This window comes from Meriones unguiculatus, chromosome 12, assembly GCF_030254825.1.
Source record: "Meriones unguiculatus strain TT.TT164.6M chromosome 12, Bangor_MerUng_6.1, whole genome shotgun sequence".
Lineage (NCBI taxonomy): Eukaryota > Metazoa > Chordata > Mammalia > Rodentia > Muridae > Meriones > Meriones unguiculatus.
Window position 1 is genome coordinate 44,900,628 of NC_083360.1, and position 6,048 is coordinate 44,906,675.

Here is a 6,048-nt window from a genome sequence, read left to right on the forward strand (position 1 = left end):
CATAATTTAAAATATTATCATTGAAAATAGCATCCATGTTCCAGTAACAATGATACACACCAACACTGCATTAAATAACATCAGCAGATAGAAAAGAGATTCACATCCAGTTTTCTCATTCCACGTTCCTCTGCTTTTTATAAGGCTTTTGTGATAGTGTATCCATGATCATTTGCATAAAATGTTTATCTGCATTGTATACGCTTAGGAGTAATAAAGGGGTATCCGTTTTTGTTTGAGTGTTCTTCTAGAAGCCAGTCACAGTGGCACACACCTGTGATACCAACCTTCTGGGAGGCAGAAGCAGGCAGGACTCTTTGAGTTCAAGGCCAGCCTGTTCTACAAAGTGTGTCGAGGACAGCCAATGATACACAGAGAAACCCTGTCTCGAAAAAACAAACAAAAACTGTATATATTCTTCTAGAGAGGTGGCTGACTTGAGAAAGATGTTTACTTGCTCTCTTTGAATACTTGTTAGTCTCTTAATTGTCTAGAGATTGGTACCTGGATCTAAGAAGAGATACGTTATTAAAGTCCACTGCTATGTAGTGATGATTGTGGGTGAGTAACCTCAGGATCCCATTTATGAATTTTAGTCCTATAGCCAGCCTCATCTACATGATGAGTTCCAGGACAGGCAGGGCTATGTAGAGAGACTCTGTCTCAAAACCAAAACAAAACAAACAAAAAAGACTACAGAGAAACACTTGATTTAATGATTTTATTACCTAGTTCATAACAAGGCATGTAGGTAAGTTGTCAGACGGAAGAGAGGTTTTGGAGAACAAGGAGCAAAGCTTCCAGACCCTCCTCAAGGCACCACAACCTCCAAGTCACTTCCATGTTAAGCAATCCAAAAGCATTCCAAACCTTACATTTTGGAGATTTTTATTAGGGCTTCATTATGAAGGCATAATCAATGGTTAACTAGTTAATACAATTTATATGGGTAGAGGGCTAAAATTTTTTTATTGTTTATTATTATTAGTTACATTTTATTAACTCTGTATCTCAGCTGTATTCTGCTCCCTTATTCCCTTCCAATCCCATCCTCCCTCCCGCATCTTCTCCCTGCCCCTTTCCAAGTCCACGGATTGGGGAGGACCTCCTCCCCTTTCATATGACCCTGTTTTATCAGGTATCTTCAGGGCTGGCTGATAAGTCCTCCTCTGTGGCCTAGCAGAACTGCTCCTACTTGGGGGGTGGGAAGTCAAAGAGCCTGCCATTGAGTTCCTGTCAGAGATAGTCCCTGTTCCCCTTACTATGGGAAGCCAAATGGTTATTGAGCTACCAAGAGCTTCGTCTGAATAAGGTTCTAGGTTATATCCATACATGCTCCTTGGTTGGAGAAACAGTTTCAGAAAAAAACCATGTGCCCAGATATATTTGGTCCTTGTGGGGCTCCTATCCTTTCCCTGTTATACTAACTCCCCTTCTGCCAAAGGGATCTTAGCCGAGTCCTTCTGATAGCCAAGAATCATTAACAATTAAAGAGTCATCTCCTTAAGACAACAAAATGTTATCACTGAAAAAATTCTAAGAGAGTTGAGATCTCTTTGTTGGATACATCTATCACTCAGGACTTGAGAAAGACATTAGGAGTTCTATTCCAGGAATGGAGTCCTGTTCCCTGTTTTCTCCCTCTTCCGATGTCCGTCCGGTTTGCCTTTCTGAATGAGGATTGATCATCTTACCCAGGGTCCTCCTTTTTGCTTAGCTTCTTTAGGTGTACAGATTTTAGTATGTTTATCCTATATTATATGTCTAATATCCACTTATAATTGAGTATATACCATGTGTCTATGGCCATATCACCCTGAACGCAACCAATCTCATCTGTAATAGGTTTTCTATGTGAGGTAAGTACACATGTGTGTTATCTCCCCAGGGGAAGTTTTGTCACATAACAACACCAATGAGAATGCCAAACTGTATGGAGAAAAACCCACAAGGCCTCAACTCTATGCTAAGAACTGCAGGCAACTGAGTAAAGCAATGAATAGGAGAAGTAGACTTCCCTAGAGAAGAGCACATGAGTTGGTTGTCCAGTGATAAATGATCATCCCTGAAAACATACATACAAGTGAAATGCCCTTTTTTTAATCCTTCACTTATAATCATAGCCAAGTGTCCATAAATTTATGAGGTCCTGTACATATCACCACTATTGTAAGAAAGAAAGTTATGACTCTTGGAAGATTTTCTGTGCAGGCCTCAGATGCTGTTGCCTTCATTTTTCTTCCTGCCCTTTTCCCTACTGATGATGGCAGGGTCATTGGGGAAGGGAGAAGAGGAAGTTTATATGGTTAGAAGGCCATTATCTTTCTGAGTTCGTTATGTATTGTCTTAGTTGCTGTTCTATTGATATGAAGAGACACCATGGCTAAGGTAACTCTTAGAAGGAAAGGCATTTAATTGAGACTTGCTTATAGTTTCAGAGGTTTAGTTCAGGATCATCATGGTGGGAAGTAGATAGGCTTGGCAGACAGTCACTAGAGCAGTAGCTGAGAGTTTTACATCTGATCTACAGGAAACAGACACACAGAGAGAAACACTGGGCTTGGTATGGGCTTTTGAAATGTCAAAGCCCAACTTCAGTGATACATCTCCTCCAACAAGACCCCACCTCTTAATCCTTCCCAAACAGTTCCAATAACTGGAGACCAAGCATTCAAATATATGAGCCTATGGAAGCCATTCTCATTCAAACCACAACATACAGAATTACAGCGAGATAAAGGTTTATTTTTTTTAATCTAAAAGTGAATGGTGGATGGTCTACTTCTGCTTCATACTTTCAATAAGTGATGTACAGGGGTATCCTGCTACTTACCTAGTACCATGTTTTTCAAAATTTAGGTAAATTGTAGTTCATGGAATACCAATTCCTTCTGTGATAATAATATTTTTAGGAAAGTCTTGTACAGCTGAAAAACATGTGCAATACTATATGGTACATTATAGTTTTAGCAATTTAAAGTCATCATATCAAACTAAAAGCTCAGACACTCAATGGTTTTGTAAGGAGTGTGAATGTAAATGCACAAAAATATAGCACAGTGTTTTTAACTTATGATTTGTCCTTAGTTGACAAAGACAATTTTCTTCCAAGAGCCAATAATTCTTATGGACCCAGTGTTCTATTTAAATACTTGAAACAGTGCTTTAATATTTTAGAGGTACTTAATATTCCCCAAATTACCATCATTAAAATATGAAGTATAACTAAAGTATTGACAGAGAACTAATAATCAACACTATTAGAAGTTAATGTCAATTAATTAGTTTTTGTTCAGCACTTGCTCCAACGTAATGCAGACATCAATATAAGCTGTAAACATCAAACACAAGTTTTTATCCCCCTCCTAAAGTCATTTCCTTCACATCCTCATTACTGCCCAGCCCATCTCATTCTGCCCTTGAGCTACAATGTGTAGAAAAGTATTACCTGATTCTTAATATATTCATATTCACTGAATAATTAAAAAAGTTAAAAAAATCTTTTATCCCATAATAGTTTCAGTGCTTAAAAAGAATAATGTTCGGTGTTGTGACAATGTTGCAATGAATCAAAAGTGTTACAACTTTTATGATGGGGTAGTTTGACATGAAAGGGATCTTGAGGCAAATCATCTAAACCTCAGTGGGCAGGAAACATTTTTAAATGCCCTTTGCTCTGGCTTCTCCTGGTTCTCAGCCTAAGGCTTGCGATGCTAATAACTTTTGCCTTTACTTTTCCATCAGATAACTCCTTCCAGACACTAGTCAAGCATTTATTTTTCTCAGTACACCTGGATATTATACAAAGGAGATTAACACTGGAGGAATAGCTCAACTGCCAAAGCAAAAGACCCCACTCAGCTCTAAGAAGCCAAAGATTGATGCCTCAGTTCCCTAGAGAGCAATTAGAGGTACTTCTTCAGAGAGGGGTGGGGAATAAGGAGAAGAGGGGATAGAAAATGCTTAACCTTCCTTAGGATAGGGACCCCACACACACCCCTTTTCTGGAATCAGCAATTCCAGAAAAATTTTTGTTTCTTTGGCCAAGAATGGCAAGGTTCTGGTTTTTTATCTTTTCCTAAATGAGAATTCCTGCCTACACGGTAAATACAAGAAAAGCCACACATACGTAGCTACCTTCTGGCGAACAGCTTTGGAACAAAAGATTTTTGTTGTTGCTGTTCTTGGTGAAAAGGGATTGTATAGAGTCCCCAATTCTGCATACCTCCTAACTGAGTTCAGAGTTACCGCTGCAGAGAGGAAATGCTGCAGTGAAGATGGGATCCGTCTCCAGGTGGAGACATTCATTTGTCTCCTCCCTTGAGAGTTACTCCAGTAGGCTGGTCAGTAGACTGGCTAAGGGGTCACCCCTCAGGAAGGCGGATCCACATGAAGACATGCTAAACAACAGGAGGAACAACTGTTTCTTTAACAGGACAATCTGCTTTGCCTTCCAGGGTCCCGGCCCTCTGTGCAGTTGTTGCTCCCAGCCACCATGTGGTTCTGCTGGGTCTGCATGCCTTTCTAAGTGAAGAAAGGCATAGCGTCTCCCTTCTCTTCTTTCTCTTTTGCGTGCTAGCCAGTCTGACTGGGCTCGCCCCTCTTTCTCTCCAGCTCCCCTCCCCACTCATGTAGCTAGGTGTCCACCACATGGCTAAACCTCTGAAGCAGCTTAGCTCAAACAGCATGAATTTTCTCTGTCTCTTTTTCACCTTTCTCATCCAGACAGCTGCCAAAATCATAGCTGGTCTTCCCTAGGGTTTTTTCTTTTAAGCTAAAAGTTGTTCCCAAGACTCACAAAAAGTGACAAAATTATTTAGACATTTGCTTACAATTATGTTAGTATCTTTTTTCCCTCATCATAGGTGAATGAATCATTAGGAATCTAATTACTTTTAGATGTGGAAGAATTTACATATGACCATGATTAAAGCAAGGCAATAATTCAAGTCAGTCAGCATTTGGGTGGCATTATGTTGTGCCAAGTACTGTTTTGTTCATGTTGAGAATTTAGTAGTAAGTAAAACATAGAAAAATCCCACTCTGTTTCAAATCCCAACCTCATGTTTTAACTGTTCATCACCCACCCATTCTTGTAATTAAGTCTTAGCATGTGTTAACCAATATAACATAAGAGGCATCTTTAAAATAGTTGTTCAGCAATCTGTAGTATAAGATGTGTAAGAATTTATTTAACCATTCTTTATGTTCTTGGGTCTTTTTTCAACCCTTCTTTTTGGATTCATAATCCATTTAGGTTTTGTTTTGTACCATAGTTACAATAAACACCAATAGCTCAGAATCACTTGTATGCACACATATAGGTTACTGTTTCTAAAGAGAAGTATTCTAATGTGGGTGAATACAAAGTTACAGACAAGCCTCTCTGTCCCAACCGGATGCATTTCCCAGGTATGAGATGGAGCCTCTGGTACTATCCACCTCTGTGGTGCTGAAGAAGGAACGGATTTTCTCCATCCGAATCCATTTCTGTACACCTGGTCTCCCTCTGCTGCTCGGAATCTTCAACTGTCAACCAGCATCTATGAGAAAGCCTTTCAAAATCCTATCTAACACGCAAATGCACACTCTGCGGTGTCCTAAGAAGGACTCTGCGGTAGTTCTTTGGCTCACCCCTCCTCTTGGACACAGTCACTAGCTACACCTAAATCGCCATACTAGCTTACCTTTTACAGATTTGTGTGATTGATTACAGTGTGATTTTTTTTGAGAAAAGCTATGTACAATGGAAATGACCATATAAGATCCTCTCAACCTCTCTCCCCTTCTCTTTCTCCCTAACCTGCATCTGTCTTTCTATCCTCATCTAATCTAGTGTAGCTTCCTCTCCACATGAGATGGAACTCTGCCTCTCGATAGGATACACTCATTTCCTGAACTTTAAATCACTAGCAAGCAGTTTCCACCCCGTTTCCCGTCACATGCCTCCATTTCCCTCCACAGCCTCTTCTCACAAAACTGCAGCTTAAACCCACTAAAAAGGGAACCCATATCCCTCGTTGCCTAGACTCTGGGGTCTCCTCTCCT